Source organism: Canis aureus, chromosome 15 (assembly GCF_053574225.1).
Source record: "Canis aureus isolate CA01 chromosome 15, VMU_Caureus_v.1.0, whole genome shotgun sequence".
NCBI lineage: Eukaryota > Metazoa > Chordata > Mammalia > Carnivora > Canidae > Canis > Canis aureus.
This window is the reverse complement of record NC_135625.1, coordinates 22,689,543-22,708,286: the sequence shown is the minus strand read 5'-3', so window position 1 is coordinate 22,708,286 and position 18,744 is coordinate 22,689,543. Positions and strand designations below refer to the sequence as shown.

At 37.2% G+C, this 18,744-nt stretch overlaps 2 long non-coding RNA genes across 4 annotated transcripts in view; both read right to left on the bottom strand.

Annotated features, from left to right (window-relative positions):
• Positions 1-4,936, bottom strand: part of LOC144283969 (uncharacterized) — a 40,056-nt gene extending 35,120 nt beyond the window's left edge. For 2 of the 3 annotated variants that reach the window (XR_013352449.1, XR_013352447.1), the window contains exons 1-2: positions 4,738-4,936; positions 815-926 (exon numbers count right to left, since the gene is read on the bottom strand). This is a non-coding gene — a long non-coding RNA (uncharacterized LOC144283969). The remainder of the gene's footprint in view (positions 1-814; positions 927-4,737) is intronic. The other variant, XR_013352448.1, reaches the window with a different exon arrangement.
• A 715-nt stretch (positions 4,937-5,651) lies between these two features.
• On the bottom strand, positions 5,652-18,697 carry LOC144283968 (uncharacterized). Its single transcript, XR_013352446.1, has 4 exons — positions 18,562-18,697; positions 15,876-15,989; positions 7,098-7,250; positions 5,652-5,824 (listed from the first exon to the last, which is right to left on the bottom strand). It is a non-coding gene; the product is annotated as an uncharacterized LOC144283968 (long non-coding RNA).
• Positions 18,698-18,744: the final 47 nt, after the last annotated feature.

Genomic DNA, 18,744 nt, shown 5'->3' with positions numbered 1-18,744 from the left:
AGCAAAGCATGCCTTTCCTGGGGCAGTAGGTTGTAGGAGGAGAGCTGTGACATTGAGACAATGAGCAAGCATCTATCCCCCAGGGTTCCAGTGCCTTCCTTCATCCCTTGCAGCCTAGAAGCAGGAGTTGAGAGTCACCCATTTTCCATCAAGGATGAGGCAAATTTGGGAGACTTAAAACAGAAAAAATGGATATTTTAACCTCAAATAAAACCTGACACGGAGGGGAAGGGAGTAAGGGGAGATGGGAAAACATTTTTTACAGTTTAGAATTTGCACGAGGCTTTGAAGGCTGTGCAATCTTAGTCAGCAAGGTCCACTTTCTAATAGAGTTCTAAATAAATTATTAGTGTCAGAATGAATTAAATACGTGATATTTATGTAAGAAAACCCTTGTTTTCAATCTGTCCTGTTTTATTATTTGATTTCTATGAAATTAGCTTCTCAAGACAGTGAAAATTTGCCAAGAGAATGAGTAACAGAAATAGATGACAATGTTCTCAGATGAAAATGTTCTCACGTGGAGTACCCAGTGTTCGCAGCCGCCGCCAGCCTGCTACACAGCTCCCTAGGCAGTTAGGCTCTCTGTGTCCCATGAGCATTGCAAAGTCCTCCTCTTGCCCCACTGAGGTTGGACCGGCCATGGCTAAAGTATAAAGGCAGAAGGAGACCAAGGCACATAGAAATAGGAGGAGACAAACTTGAATTCCAGAACAATCTGGCAGGCCCAGAAGAACAGCCCAGTGTTATGCCTGCCACAGTACGTACTACAGCTGTCTGCCTCTGCGGAGACCACCCCACAGAGGCCCCTTACCTACAGGCGCATGTTGCTATAGTTCAGCCGCACCCGCGGCAGACACTCTCTTCCTCCGGAGTTCATAGACCAACGAGAAAAATCACTGTTGGCAAATAAGTGTATTTGAATCCTGTGAGAACAATAGTAATATTAATACTTCCATTTGCTGGGATTCTAAACCGTGTTAGGAAGGGCATTTGAAAGACATGGTCTCCAATTACAATTCTATAAGATAGGTAATCCATTCCTTAGAAAATTAAATGCTAAAAAAATCAAATGACTGAATTGCATTCACATAGTTACCCAGTTGCAGATGTTGTCTTTGAACCTATTATTTCTGACTCCCCCAAATTTTCACAACATCACTATGGGTTTCTTACCTAATAATGCTGTCAGGTACCATTTATTGAGCACGCATTGTGAAGCTGGTCTTCTAATGTCTGAGAAATTCACTTTACATATATTGTCATATTTAATAGCCAACGCAATCTTTAGTATTAGGTAATGTTATTTCTATTTTTAAAATTTCTTATAAAATGTTTGATGACCTAGGTAGTTAAGGTTGTCCATGTTACGGTGGTTATGAGGGATTTTTGTCTCCTCATTTTGCTCAAAGAATAGACTACAGTTAATGTTGTCTACATCTTGACAATTTTTAAAAATTATTTATTTATTTCAAGTAATCTCTGCACCTGACATGGGGCTCGAGCTCATAACCTTGAGATCAAGAGTTGCACACTCCTCTGGCTGAGCCAGCTGGGCACTCCAATTCTTGACAATTCTGTAAGGCTTTCTAGAAATACCAGCTAACATTGTGTTCTTTGTGCATCTTTTACCCACAGGGAATAATGAATGCACTAAACTGATGATACCGATTGAGAGAATAAGTTTTGGAGTCATCCCAACCTGGTGTAGAATCTAGCTCTGTCACATAACCTACATGACCCTGAAGATACCATTTAATCTTTCTAAGCTTTCCATTTCCCCATTTGTAAATTATAGGTAATATTACCTAACTCATAAGTATTCTTATTGTGCAAATCAAATCAGACAATGTCCATAAAACACTTAGGACTGTACCTGGCATTGTACTAAGTGCAAAATAATTGGTAGTTGTAGTTATTTTACAACAGCGAGTAATCACATTTTATTGACTGCATCAGTTAGAATTCAATATAGCTACTTTTCACAGAAAAAAAAATTCTCGCCTAAAGAAGAGAGACGTAAACTTCTCTCTCATGTAAAAACAGCACAGAACAGCTCCAAGACATATATGGTGACTCTGTGGTATTGTTAGGGAGACCGAGGATTTTATCTTTATTCTATCATCAAGGCAGTGACTTCCATTCTCAAGGTCAGCTCGTGGTCCAAGGTGACTTTTATGGCTTAAGCCACCACATCTGAGTCTTGGACCTAATGGAGAGAAAGCTTGAGATGGTTTCATTTGGGCTCCCTTCCCAAAGTCCCATACAACTCATTTGCTTCTACTTTTTGCTTCTACTTCTACTTTTTTTAGGTCTATGACCTTAGTTCTATTTAGGTCTATGACATGATCTTAGTTACATGACCACACTCTGCTACAAGAAAACTGAGAAATGTTCTTTTTTATTCCAGGAAAAATTATGCCCTGCTAAAGGCATCAAGATTTGTTTCTAAGGAGAAAGAGAAAGATGGATGTTGGTGGAAGCAGCTGACAGTCTCTGCGATGCTGGTAAGAATGATAGTTCCCTGATCAGAGTGTGTCAGGGCTGATGGAATATTAGCGATCCGTTAGTTCCATCATTTCATTTTAGAGATAAGTAAACTCTCATGCAGGGAGATAATAGGCCATATGAGGGATTGTATGGTGAACCAGTGGCAGAGCCCAAATAGCACTCAGATCTCTGATTTCCAGGTGGTCCAATGTACTTTCTGTCAAATCTGCTTTTAGAGAGATATAATCTAAGTCTTTATATTAAGGCTTCTGGTTCTCGTTTTGTCCTTCACATTGGTTAATAGCCAGTCACAAGTCAACGTAGAACATATTTGCCATTAAAAATAATAATTTGTAATCACTAACAGCCATTTTACCAAAGGAAATAAATACAATCTTGTCAGTTGCTCCATAGATAGTATTTTCACACTCTTAATTATTTAATTGTTTTTAAATTTTTCTTCTGAGTCCATTTCATTATCATTTCAGTCTAAAAGTTATCCTATGAAAGGGCACTTGGGTGGCTCAGTTGGTTAAGTGTCTGCCTTTGGCTCAGGTCATAATCTCAGAGTCCTGGGTTCGAGCCCTACATCAGGCTCTCTGCTCAGCAGGCAGTCTGCTTCTCCCTCTCCCTCCATGTGCTCTCTCTCTCTCTCACTGTCTCTCTCAAATAAATAAATTAAGAAAATAAGAATAACATAAAATTTATCCTATGAAGATTTTCCCTTCCTGAGGTTATGACTCATGGAAATATTATAGGTCTGTCATTTGCAAGCTTGTATTTTTATTAAAGGAAACATGGCTCTATCTCATTTAAACTCAGTGTAATACTAGAGTGCCATTTGATATCTCTGCACTCCTGAGGACCCTTTTAATAGGCTTTTAAAGGACCTTTTATTTCTATAAATATGAAGCTATGTGTATTGCTAAAAGCACCCTAGAACAGGGACACAAGCAGTGAAAGATTAGAATTGTTTAGTCCAGGCCAGTGATTTTTATATGAATCCTAAATTAGAGTGAATTCTCTAGCTCCTAATTAAAGAGGTTTTAATCTCAGGTGAAGAATAAAAAGCACAAAAGAACATGTGGCATAAAGAAAGAAATGATAATTATTTAGTTGGGAGGAAGCTGTGTTGGAAAAAAAATCTGTGTAGTCGCATTAACTTGCTATACCTTCCAGGCATGATTTCAAAGGGAGACATAAGAATTCCCTTCTGCTCTCTAGAACCTGAATTTACCTCAATCATAGATTTCTTTGAAAATTATTTAGTAGGGAATTCCAAATTTTAGTAATATGTCTTCTCATGGAAGATGTTGATTGATCCTAAGTTGGTAAATGAAAGAAAAAAGACAAAAAGACAACAGGCTATAAATACAACGTAGAAAAAGATTATTTTGTTTAAATCAGATACATAAGAATGTATATTTTAAAAATTCTAGAAGGATATATATAGAGAAAGATATTAATAGTAGTTATCTTGGGCAGTGAAATTATGAGAATTTTTCCTTTTCTATTTTCATTGTCTATTTATTTTATATTTAATATCTACTGTTTTCTAAGAGGAAAAAATGTTTATATTTTAATTTTAAGAGACATACCCAATGATGAACAACTGATTTTGAAAGAAAGAGTTTAATTCCCAAATGCACAGTTTCATGAATGAACTAAATTCATCCAAGGACAGATTTAGGTTGTATAGAAAGAATATCTATATGCACTCAAAAAAAGTATGGCTTCATTTATCCAACGAAACATTTACCCCTTCTAAAGTGTCAGAATTTGCCTACTCCTATTTTTCCAGAATTCAAAGGAAAAAAACAAAAGGCTCTTTATTTTTCAGATGTCCACATGATGGTACTCTTACTTTTACTGTGGTATGTTGAGGAACAAATAAAAATTAGAAAAGTACTAAATTCATATGAATTTATTAGTGTTTAAAACTGAATTTACATTCTGTTATATTTGAAAAATGGTGGCACAAGTAATTGACATAATTGACACATATTACTTATTCTATCTATAAACAATGACAGTGTTCTTGGCACATAATTATTGATACTAATTCCAAACACCCAGAGACCTGAAATCATAGTTTTGGAACGTCTGGTATATCCACTTGGATCCTTGCCGTCCCCAGCATGTGTTCATCCTGAATTATCTGCATCTTAATTAAGAAAAAGCCATTTTTCCCAGAAATAAGTCTCCTCCTTATACCAACATTCCCCATCGGCCCGTGCTTTCTCTTACCTACCTGCCTCCCCTCTCGGCCGGGAAGCAGGAGATGGTGATCAGAGGTGGAGATCCAGAAAGAGCCAAAAATCAGGGCATTGAATGAAAGAACAGAGAGTATTGGGTGATGTCCCAAGCAGTACGGATCAAATGGAAGTGCTGACCTTGTACTTCAAAGCCCTTCTCCTGGGTGTTTCGCAGTGTGCTGTGCCCTTGAGCTGCCTCAATCATTGACTGCATACAGTCTTCATTGCAGGCACTGTGCTTCAAATCCTTTTGTGTTTTTGTCCTTTCTACATGTGTAACAGAAATATAGCTTGAGTACAGACTGTGTTCCCTCTGTGTCCATTTCTGGTCAAATGTGATAAACTGAGAGCAGAGCCTTATAGAAGTCTATACCCATTGAGCTGAGAACCTTCTTAGAAAATAACTCAGCTCTTTAGGACTCAAGCACTTTGTCAGGTGTGGAAGATGCACAGAACTACCTCTGTGAAGTTTGTTTGAATACATGGTCAAGGATCCTTCTAAGACAGAACTTATCCTACAGCTTTGTGAGCTGACTGGCCACAATTCTTGGGAGATTCAAAAATGAGTAATGATTGAGTATTATCTCAGTTCAATTTATTCCCAGCCCACGTTCAAAGGCAAAAGAGAACTGTGAGTCAAAGGTGAAAACCCTGAATCCTGAAATCGCTATAAATCATTGGGGCACAGTAGAGGTACTTCAAAAGCCTCTCAAGGAGATGATGACTCAAAGAGAAGCAAAGCAAAGCAGCAGATGAATCAAGCAAAGATCAGAGTGCCCGGGGGCAAACAGATGATGATACAGAAATGTAGACTCTGTGCTTGCAATTTAGATTTATTGGTTTCTGAAACAACTTACTAAGTCTTAAGGCACCAAAAGGAAAGTGAGAGTTGATATACCCACCCGAGTATGACTGAGCCGCTCTGTGGCCAGCCTGCTTGCCAAGAGTGTAGCTGGCTGATGGTAACCATTCTCTTGTCATTTTTCACTTGTGAAAAGCTAAGGATGCTGCACAGGGCAAATAAAGCATAGGTTCCCAAACCCCTCAGATGTTGTACCTTTTCTTTTTATACTTCTTATCTGTTAAAATAGTACCAAAAAAAATTACTCTTAAATTATGCTAATTTCCTTCCCTGGGCAATTCCTGGGCTTCATCATTCTGAATGTCTGTCTCCTTTGATTAAATGATTCCATATTTATTGTACTTTATAGGGATATTTTATCAGAGAATCTGGCTTCTCCTCTTGGTTTATTCATCATCTTATCCATGATCTGCATAAGTGGGCAGGATACCAGGTGCCAGGACCCAGGCTGGATCATTTCCTCCTAAGGACTGGCTGCCGAACATTGTACTGAGAGAAACACCTTGTCTAGTTCCCACAGACAGGCTTATGGAGAGCCCAGCCAGACCCACAGATCCCTAGTTGGTTTCCCCTGGAAACTTTCCAGAAGTTTTGAGTGAGACTTTCATCAACCCCAGGCCTATCCCTTCCAAATACCTTCCTTGGAATTATGGGAGTAAAATATCCAGAGGCAAATGTGCTATGTGAGACATCCAAATCCTTGATAGGGATTTTATCAGGAAAGAACAAAATCCAGAATAGGCTCCAACACCAGGTTAGTTTTCTACTGCTGCTATAAGAAATCGCCACACACTTAATGGCTTAAAACAGGGTAAATACATTATCTTACAGTTTTGAAAGTCAAGTCCAAAATCAGTCTCACCCGACTAAAGACAATGGGTCAGCAGAGGCTCTAGGGGTATTTCCTTGCCTTTTCCCACTTCTAAAAGCCATCTACATTCCCTGGCAGGTAGCCCCTCCTCCATCTTCAAAGGCAGTAGCATAGCATCTTGCTTTTGGCATCAGGGTACCTTCCTTTTCTGTAATCAAATCTCCCTCTCCCTCTTTCTTGTAAAGACCCTGTGATGACATTTAGGTCCTACCAGGATCATCTCTCTATATGGAGATCCTTAACTTTTATCATATTGGCAAAGTCCCTTTTGCCATAGGAGGTCATTCACAAGTCTCTGGGATTAAAATGTGGCCATTTCTGGAAGGATTATATTCAGTCCAGCACACCCAGCAAATAAGGATATTTATGGTTTTACTAGGCAAGGTTCTTCAAGAAACATAACCAATAGGATATATATAAAATACGTATTAATTAATACTATATTAAATACCTGAAAATCTTATATTAAATCCTTTTAGACATATAATATATAAATATTATAATTATATATAATTACATCTCTTATGTTAATTCTTTCTAGATACATAATTTATAAGTATAGTCATATATTATTAAAATATATTTGTAGAAAGAGATTTAATGTAGGGTATTGGCTCACCCGTTATGGAGGCTGAGAAATTTCACAATCTACCATCTGTGAACTGAAGACCCAGGAGAGCCAGCAGTGTAGTTTGGGAGCCTGAAAGCTGGAGAGCTGATTGTGGATCATGTAGACTCTAGTTAGAGTGTGAAAGCCTGAGAACCAGGAGTGCTGTAGGCAAATATAGGCTCAGTTCAGTCATTCAGGCAGAGAACAAATCCAACTTTCCGCTACCTTATTGTTCTATTCAGCCTTCAATGAATTGAATGACACCTACTCACACTGGAGGGCTAGAAGTTGGGGGAGCCGGGGGAGGGCCGGGAATCTGTTCTGTTCAGCCCATGTATTCAAATGCTAATCTCTTCTGGAAAATCCTAACAGACCCCAAAAAATGTTTGAGCAGCTATTTGGGCTTCCCTCTTCCCAGTCAAGTTGATACATTAAATTAACCATCGTAATAGTACAAGATATTTTATATTCTAATAGATATTTTATATTCCATAGATATACAGCATATGATTCTTGGGCTGCAAAAGAGCCTATATTTTACTGTTAATGGGAAGAAAATAGACAAATTTTTGTCACCTGCACATGATTTTTCCTTTGGATTTACAGTGCTTACACTGATTAATGGAACTGGTAGACTAATTTCAATCTTTACTTAAAATATTCCTGAGTTAACCAAATTAATTGTTTGTCTACCTTTTTCTTATTTTGTCATGTAACAAGGATCTGTCCTACTCTAATTGTATTAAATTAGTTCTGAATTATTAAAATCCAAATGGACTTGTGGCCATTGACTTCTGTTATGCAAAAATCTATAATTCATAAAGCATCTGCTTCTGTAGGTTGGTGGTGGCAGTTGTTGGCTATATAACACAAACCCCAAAGGATTATCAAATACATAGAGGAATTTGTGGCACATCACACATTTCAGGTTTGTTAATGAAAATGGGATGTAAAGGAAGGGAATTAATACATTTTTCTCAATGGAGACTATTATTCAATATTATAAAACCAACTAATCAACATTTATGTAATTGAGAATTTTTATTACATCCTGAAAGGCAAAAGCTTTTAGTCTATGAAAAATTTATAAAGGCCTTTAAAGCATCTTCCTTTAAAGCCAAACTAACCATAACTGTTATTTGTAGTCAATACTAAAAACCTTTAAAAAAAAAAAAAGCCGCCAAAAAAAAAAAAAAAAAAAGGCAGCCAACTCATCAGATAGTGGAATGTGGTACAAAGAATTTTAGATGTATAGGAAAAACATCCTAGTATTTTAGCTCTAATTATGTGACTTCTAAGTTGTGTCCATTGAAGTAAATAGTTTGATTTCTCTGAGCCTCAGTTTCCATATTTATAAAATATGAATTATATTGTCTCTCTCAAAAGATTATTGCAATCAGTAAATGAAACCGCATATGCTGTCTTGTGAAATGCTATAGAAAAACTAAAACGTTATTGTGAAGGGCCTACCATGAACTATGGTTCAAAAATAAATATGTTGTTAATAATATGTATATATATATATATTTGGTAGTTTAAAGCATTGGTATCCTGAGGACATCTCTAAACTCACTATGTTTGTAGGGTTATTATTAGTACTTTATCATCTAAAAAAATACCAACTTCTAGAAAATGTGCCAAAGTAGCTAAGGTGAATGACATTTAACTTGGCCATTTTATTTGGGGTAAAAGTGGTCTGAAGAGTAGTTACAAAGATATTTATGTGACTAAAAGTTAGAATAGTGGAAAAACTTAAGGAAAAAAACCACAGTTTAAGCCATTGAAATCTACATTTTTATTTATTACAAATGTAATGTCTTCATTTAACATGTATTTCATGAGCAGACTATCCAATGCCAATTTCTAAAATATGAAAAAATAATAACAGTAAGCATTATAAACCCTGAAAAATTGGATTGTTACTTGGATTTAGCCCCATGGCTCCCTGAGACCTGTGACCTGTGCTGCCTTAGCTTACCTTTATCCAGGAGCCAAAAGGTTATTGCTGCTACAGATGGGCTTCCAGGCCTCTACCCCAGTGCCAGAGCCTGTGTACCTTCTGATTGGCCCGTGCCTGTGCTGCCCCAGGTGTTCCATGTTCAAAATATCTGCTCACATGTAGACCAACTACTGTCCCTGGGCTGTGTCCAGAGGTCTGCCTTCCAGACCATGGACAGATCCAGATACCTAACTGCATACACCTTTTCCAATTTTCCATGAATCTGTGATTTCTGTTCATTACCATCCCATTAGGGGCATTATGCATAGCAGCCAGTCACTAAATATTTATTGTGAAATCATTTCCATATGTCCTACTTTTAAATAAATAGTCTTAGCTCCTTTGCTTTTACACTCAGATACTATGTTTTACACATTGGTAATAACTTATCTGTAGTGTTTCCTACCCCTAGAATCTTTATATTTATTTACATTCTTTTCAGATGAGCAAATTAAATTCATAAATAATTTTTCCTAGTCACAAACCCCAATCTGAATATACTGTAGATTGCTGTGTTCTAACAAAGAAAGTATAACCTAGAATCGCTTACTTATTCATAACAAAGCTAATATTAGTTATAAAAAAATGCACATGCTCCATTTATTAATCTCCTCAGAGGTAAACACTATTAATACTTTTATCATATGCTTTCTAACAATTTTCAACATAAAAATCAAAACTTATTATATATGTTGTTCTACATCTTGCATTTTTCCCTGACAACTTTTTGTGAACCTCTTTTCACATCAGTACAACTAAAGTCCTACTGACAGTCATTTAGATAATCCGATTACAAAAACGTTTTTTAAATATCCTTCAATAGTCATCTTTAGAGTGATTGAAAGGGGTGCCTGGGTGGCTGGATCTGTTAAGTGTCTGCCTTCAGCTCAGGCCATGATCTTGGAGTCCCGGGATCCAGCCCACCATCAGGCTTCCCGATCAATGGGAAATCTGCTTCTCCTCTCCTTCTCTTCCTACTCCTGCTGATGCTCATCTCTCACTCTCTCTTTAAAAACTCAAAAAAATTAAGTGATTGACAAGAATGGTAAAATATTAATACACAAATATTTAAATTGTTCTCTAACCATGCTTTATTAGTTAGCCTAGATAATGTTTATTTTGCCCCACTAAAGGCTCTTGCTCTAAAGCAACACAATACGGAAAACATGCTAAATTTATTTAAGCTTGTTGAAAATCTAGTGATAGGGTACACGAATTTCAAGAACCATTCTGGAAATAAATCACAGATATTCCTGAATGCCAGATTAAAAACCCCAATCTACATGGTGACTTTAAAACAATTACATAATGCACAAGGAACTCAGCAAATATTCATAGAGAGCCTAGCTTGTGCTGAGTACTTTTCTCTGGTGTTTAGATAAGATTCTCTGTCCTTGCATATTTCACCATCTAACAGAGACCATAATCCATTGGATGGATATTTAATTTCTGATAGATGGGGAGGATACTATATTAGAGGTGTCACCTAGTGTTTAAGAACCCAGAAAAGAGGTGTCTAGCCCACCCAGAGAGCACAGAGAAGATGCCTCAGACAATGAGGATGAAATGAGGCCAAGGAGGGAAGGATGGGAAAATGGGCTAGAAGAATGGGGAAATACTCAAAGGCCCAGAGAAAACAAAAATCATGGTATATTCAGGACCCTGAAAGCAGTTAGCATGGGGATTTGAAAATATTAAGAGAAAAATCAAAGGATGAGACTAGAAAGGGAAGAAGGAACTACCACTATTCCCTGTAAGTTATGAATACAAATACTTCTTTGGGAAAGTAAAAACTTATTAAAATAAGATTTATGCATTATAATATTATTAGCAATATCTTTCTCTCATGCAAATAAATGGGATTTAAATGATGCATTACTAAAACCCATAGACTTGATTAAGGAAGAGGAAATGAACTCTCTTAAACTGATAATGTGATCTAAAAAATATTTTGGAGAACAATCTAAACCTATATGGCAAGAGTACTGTGATCTAAAAAATATTTTGGAGAACAATCTAACCCTATATGGCAAGAGTACTTGACAGCTCTCCCACCCTTTTATCCAAATGAATATTTCTAGGAACTTGACATGGGGTATAATCATGTTCTGATATGCTTAAATTTTACATAATTAAAAAGAAACTAATAAGATTTAAATACACAAATGTTCATCAAAGAATTAATTACTCATAATAACCACCCCAAAAAAGGAAACTATGTAAATAACCAAATAGAGAGTTTAAAAAATAATTATGTTATTTAATATATTTAATACCTCCATTAAATGTATTATATTTAAAAGTATCAAATTTTACAATAATATGTACTATTTAATTTTAATTTGATGGTAATAAATACAAAAATTTTGATAAGATTAAATATAAAAAACAATATAAAATATAAAACATAAATATATATTTGTATATCTTAAAGGATTTATACAAAAATAAGGAGTAGTTATTTTTCAGGGATAATTTTTTTATTCTTTCTCTTTTCTCTGTATTTTCCTAATTTTCTACAATGAATATGTATTAATTTCTTAATTAGAAAAAAATCTTCTAAAATTGAAATAAAGAACACACAGATAGATAGATATCCAATGTACCAAAAATGAATTCCACCTTACTACAATAAATTCTCTGTTAGTCAATGCCTTTATTGTGTATCAGCTCTGTGGACCGAACAAGGTCATTACCTACGTGCCATTCATCAAAATGAATGTTTAAAACACCTTTCTATTTAATACTATCTCAAAGGGATTTGGCAAAATGCCTGCTCGAATGCATTATTAAATACGTCCATGAGGATGCTGGTTTGATTTTATAAGTCGACTTCAGAAGACAATGGAGGCAGGCACCACAACATTCTCAGGTGAATTATAACCAATTTGCTTCCAGTCAATGGTACTTTGATGGCCCTTCTATAAACTATGTCAATACAATCACTCTAGTGGATCTCCATCATCAGATTTGACTCATGGGGAAAATATTGTTTAAATATTTTCAATTCCTGTGGCCATTTTGTTTGTTTAAATAGAGATTTTTCAACCCCTGAGAAAAGAGCTCTTATCATCTAGGGCTCTCAATGACCACCAATGCTTTAATCACCACTTTAAATGTTTTTCAATTAATTAGATAAAATTAGTGTGCCAGCTTCAGCTAAACTGGCCCTGTAATATAACCTTTGTCAGAGAAGATGCCTTGAGAAAAATAAGCATAATAACCACATGTTGGGTGGCACCAGGTTCCAAGGACTTAGTAGACACTATCCCTCCTCAGGATGAACTCACACGTCAGTGTTTATGTCAGATCCAGTGGGAACTCATACAGCAGATGGCTCTTCTAAAGGGCGAGGAACTGGAAATTCACTGGGGAGCCATGAAGATCCAAGGCTGATATAATGTGATACAAGGGGAACTAGGCAATCAGTTGAGTTGGAAATGAATTTGAACATCCTGAGAGAATTTTCAGAAACTTAAATGTTATTGCATTTATCCATGAAAACATAAAGTACATTTTCTTATCTTTGGTCTCCTCCTCCTTATCCATTCATGATATTCATTTAGCTTTCTACTAATTTTATCAGTGCTCTAAGAATTCCACTATTCTAGAAGCTGCTTTATCTTCCTAATCTTATTTGACTGTGAAATACTCCCCTACTGTGAAAGAATTTTGTGGAATTCTTTACTAGAATGTGAATTATTTTTGAGGTGTTTCAGTAATTTCATGGATGGAGTCTAAAATGCACCTGGGGTTGTTATAAATCAAGGATGGGAATTACCACAGTATATAGCAGTGCAGTGGTTACATGGAATAGAAATGTGATGCCCAAATCAAGTGTCTCTGCAAGGAATAACACCTTATTTGATTGTATGTTTTCATTTTATAGAAGAATATTGCAAGATTCCAAATTGGGTATAAAATGACAAATTGTTACATGACTACTTTTATCTGTAAGACAAGGGAGTTGAACAAAATTATTTCCAAGTCCCCTTCCATTTTTAAAATACCATGATTTTACCTTTTTTTACCCACAACATGACAGTAATGGCTGCCCAATGCCATGACAGCACTCCCAAGAATGCTTTTTAATGGCCACAGACTGTCAACTATCATTTTCCATGTCAATGGCCCAGAAAAAGTCTTGAGGTCCATTTGGAACTTATAAAAGTGGGGCACTAGAAGCAGAGACAAAACACAGTTTTCCTTTTGGAAGTTACTTTAGAGATGGTTTTTATCTGAATGACTAGAGGAGCCATATCTTAATGGAGTCTCAATATTTTGGCCAAACCACAAAGACTTCCATCATCCTTACAAACAGAAGTGAATGATTAGAGTAACGATGACCCATCTTCAGAAAGTAAAATGTATCTCAAGATATTCCTGAAAAGTTGTCTCCACAGAGTGAAGCTGCAACATGAATGTTTTTTTCAGTGATGGCAGAGGAACAACATTCTTCTCCTCTGCAAGTATTCATTTGTCTTGTAATATTTTCTGGAAAATGGAGAAGCTTTTTTGAAGCTAGAAGGGAGTGAAAGGACAGAGGAGAAACTGGGAAGTATTAGATGAGTCCTGCATCTGAAGGATGCTGTAAGAGTGTCCTGAAGATGTCATGAGGCTCTGAGCACAAGTATTGCACTGGGGACAAAAATAAAAGTACTGTTTTGATGCCCAAGTGACTTCACAGGGACCAGCCACACAGAAACAGGACAGAAGCATCATAAAGTAGAGGCTTAGGATTTGGGGACAGCAAACTTCCAAGAAGCATCTGGAAGAAAAGAACACTAAGAGCTATGTTCCTGAGTAAATTGCTCCTCACTGGGGATTCTTGATATCATTTGGGAAGGGATTGGCCCCAAAGCTCTGCCTGGGCAGGTGGGCATTTGCAACTAAGTAGTATTAACATGATCACATTCTACTTGCAAAATAATGGTCAGAACATTGGTACTAAGTAGTAACTGAATTTCAGAAGCAATTTAAAGTAATTTTTACTCTGCATGAGGCTACAAATACCCTTTATATTGGTGAGTAAAGAGATGAAATTTGAAGTCAAATTAAAATTCTTTTTGCAGAGTGAGCTAAACTGAAGTTTTAAAGTAGGAACATAGATTATTATTTATGTGCAAATAGTATTGTTAAATGTTAAGGAAGTGCTTGCTGTCCCTCATCATTAACTATGAAATTGGACAAGCCAATTGAGCTCTCTGTCCTCAGCTTTTTATTACAAAAATAGAGAAATAAATATTGTGATAATGTGATCCTCGAAACTTCCTTTGGTTCTATGTTTCAAATATTCCATGATTCCATCAACTGTTTCTAAGAACACACACACACACACACACACACACACACAGATACACACACACAAAGATATATATATATACTCAAATACATATGATAACTTATACATGTATAATCAAAAAGGGGTTGGTAGGGGAACCTGGGTGGCTCAATCTATTAAGCACCGAACTCCTGATTTTGGCTCAGGTCATGAATTCAGGTTCATGAGAGCGAGCTTCACGACAGGTTCCATGCTGAGCATGGAGCCTGCTTAAGATCCTCTCTCTCCCTCTCCCCCTACCTGCCTCTGTCTACATGCTCGTTCTTTCCCTCTCTCTCTCTCTCTCAAAAAAAAAAAAGGGAAGGGCGGTAATTTGAAAGTTTAGTCCCTTGATTCTTGGTTACTTTTACTTTTGATGTCTTGCATCAACAGTTATATTTATCAATCTCCCTGGAGAACTAGTAAATTCCTATTACAGTTTGTCTGACCCTTGACTTCTCAAAAAGGATATCAATCAACATGCCCCATTGCAGACATTTAAAAAAAAATCAATGCCTTAATGTTCTGAGTTTAGTCTTCATTTTTAAATATGACCTCCATATAGACTCCATAGAAGTATAAGAACTTTCTTATTTCAAGCCTATTTGAATTTTGCAGTCTCATCCTCTATACCATAGTCACAAATTAAGACTGAAGACTTTGCCTTCTCTATATAGTCTTCCAGGTAAAAGAGAAAAGGAACCCAAACACTGCGCTCCTTCAGGGGGACACTGGCCCCTGAATGGACTCAGAAAATCTTTTTTGTTTATTCACACATTCAGCACAAATCACTTTGATAAAATTATTGTTTCTGGTCTATGCTAGCTTATTCATGCAGCATTGAAGCATACTGAGTCTCACTGAAAATGAAATCTTAATTTGCTTCACTAATGGAACTCATTTTATTTCTTTTAAGCTCTGCCTTTGATTATTACCTTGTGACACAGGAAAAGCAGTGATAAAACACTTTAATTGATGACACCTCCATGATATTTGTTATACCTGCTACAAAGTAATTAGTTATTCGACTATAATAACTGCTTATTAAAATGAAATGCAATAAATACTAGAAAATCTGTAAGACAATTTAGCTACTTAGGAAAGCTATGGTCCGTTAAGCTACCAAGAGCAAAGATCTATCTGTCTCTGTATGTGATCTGCAATGTAGTCCCATGTTATTTTTTAATTCTGTGTTGTGCTACTCTCAGTTCAGTTATTAGCAAACAGGTGTCCTCATTATACAAAAAGTATAAATGGCCATAAACAACTCCCCTGATGGCAGAGAAGCCAAAGACTCCGTTCTCATGGACAATCACTCTGTCATGGAGATGATCATTCAACCTCAGCCTGAGTGGGAAAGGTCTGCTTTCCTGTACTTAATGCCTGCCTGGGGAATAGATTTGACTTTGGAGACTTCCAGGAGTATTAAAGATAAATTCTGTCTACAATGAATAATTCCAAGGCTCACACAAGCCACATCCTCTGGCTGCCTCTGCTCGTGTTCCTTGGTGGGCTGCAGACGAGAAGTACATGCTGGTTGCAGGGGAGAAGATGGTGCTCGCCTTAGCCACAGGTAGCTGAACTACAAGTGGAGGGAAAACAATACATTTTAATAAGCAAAGAAGGCAGCAGGCAAACTGTTTGTCTCTGTGTTTCAAAGAAAATTGACTTCTAAAAGGGGGAAAGGAAAATCTACTTTTGAACTGTTTTTGGACCGTCTAGAAATTACCTGATCAAAATGAGAGAAAGCACAAAAGGGGTTCAAGGAAACAGGTTTGTTTTCCCTCTGTCCCCGTTTTCTGAAGTCATGTCACCTGCCCAGCTCACTTACTGTCTGGATCCCATACTTTCTAGTTTCTTTGTGTTTACAATTTTAATGATAATAATTACCTCACAAGGGCTGCTATAAGTCCTGCTAGGAGAGCTTGATGACTTTGGAGAAAAGTTCTCTCTCTCTCTCACACACACACACACACACACACACACACACACATTGCTTATTCATCTTCTTAGCCCAAATGTCAATAATTTATATTTTAACAAAATCTATGCAATGTTTGTGCATAGCTGGTGTTTCAGATATGTAACAGGCTGGTTATACGTTAACTAGATATTCAACAGCAGCCCATCTGTACTCTGTAAACATGCTCAGATTGATTTGCATAACTTGTCTTTGTAGAATATATTCTACAGGTAGACTAACTTACATGTTAATACTTCTGAAATTCTTTATGAAAAGACTCGTGTGGGGGAAGTGTAGGGTCAGGTCTGTGTGAGCCCGCTGAAAACCCATATGTAAGTGCTTGTGTCTTATTTTTTTCCCTAGTAAAACCTCTTTGGTACATACTACAGAAGAAGAATTTATGAAGGACCTTTCTTGATTAACCTTGCTCAGTGAACAGAGATTGGTCCTGTTCCTCAGCTCAAAAATAACAAGAACTAGATTTAAAGTACATAATTGGGATTAAAAGTGTACACTTCCTAAATAAATTTGGCTTTCTAGGAGTAATGCTCATAAGCTCAAGCTTATATTAATGTGCTGAGAAAATTGAAACTTTCAGACCCCTTATATTTTTAGCAATTAACTGGATTAGAGCAAGCATCCTTATCCCACCCTCCCCTATCCCCACAGTCCCCCCAAATCACCAATATCACAAGATTGAGAGGGAGCCAGAATTCATGGATAGGTTTAAGGGACTCAATAAAATTCTGAAATTATAGGCTGATTTTTTTTCTCACCTTTATGTATATTAGGACTCTTGTCTGCAAACAACAGAAACCAGTTCTGGTGAACTTATGTAGGAAAGGAATTTACTGGGCGGATATTGTATAGTTCACTGAATTTACTAGAACAATGTAGAATCTAGAAATCACTTATAAAAACAAGGGACACTAAGCATCCAAAACGATAGTGAAAATCACACCACAGGAAGGGACTGATTAGGACCCCACTGCTACAATACACAACACTTCCCCCACTGATCTGGAACATTGAATGTTGCCCCCACTGTGCCTCCAGAATAAATGCAAAGTTATCCCGGTCTAGCTCCAGATTCAAAGTCCCAGGTCTAGGTACATGATTCAATGCAGGGCTTAGGGTAAAAGCCAGCATTCTATCTATGTAGTCTCTCAGAGAGTGCAGTGGGACTATGCGGACTCTCAGTTCCATGTTGCTGATGGGGCTTGATTGCTACAAAAACTGGCATAATGGGTAATTACCTGCAGGAGACACTGAACATGGAAGAGAAGAAAAGAGGAGAGGAGAAGAGAAAGGAGAGGAGAGGAGAGGAGAGGAGAGAAGAGGAGAGGAGAGGAGAGGAGGGGAGGGGAGGGGAGGGGAGGGGAAGGGAGGGGAGGGGAGGAGAGGGGAGGGGAGGGGGAAGAAATAAAGAAAAAAAGAGAGAAGGAGGGAGGGAGAGAGAGAGAGGGAAGGAGGGAGAGAGAGAGGGAGGGAGAGAGGGAAGGAGGAAGGAAGGAGGAAGGAGGGAAGGAAGGAAGGAAGGAAGGAAGGAAGGAAGGAAGGAAGGAAGGAAGGAAGGAAGGAAGGAAGGAAGGAAGGAAGACTACTGGGAAAATTGGGAAGACTGGTCATAGCTATTATCAGATTCTTGTAAGAACCAATTATCCAACCAGGCTAAGAATCACTACATTGTATAGAGTTGTGGAAGGAATGATTCACCTCCAGAAGGGACTAGAGACCCAAAGAGATTAAAAGATGACACATTGCCACACATTAGCAAGATCAGCACAAGGGTGAGAGTGCAGGGACTCCAAAAAGTGAAGCTGGTTTTGCTCAAACAAATTGAATCGTATTTATAGATTTTCAATTTGAAATTTATATCTCTCAATTACTTTTCGGTTTATGAAAACTGTCAAGTTCCTTCACTGGTCACCAGATAAAGAAAACTTGTTGGCAGACACAGAAAAGGTCTTCATCTTGAAGGAGAAAAAGTAAGGTTTTTAAAAACTGGATATTGTTACTTGCCTGCAAGTTACTCTTTCTTTCAAGACCATGTTAAAGCAGACAGAGCCACAGCACAGCAGGCCTCGCTTACCATGGGGGATACATTCCAAGATGCCCAGTGGATGCCTGAAACTGCCCCTACTTGCAAACCATATATATGTACACTGTGTTTTTTCCTCTACATACCTACCTATGATAAAGTTCAACTTACAAATCAGGCACAGAAAGTAATGAAGAAAAACAACTAATAATAAAATAAAACTATTATAAAAATATACTATAACACAAGTGATGTGAATGTCCAGTCTCTCCTTTATCTTATTGTACTGTACTCAGCCTTCTTCTTGTCCTGACCTGAGGTGGGAAAATGGCT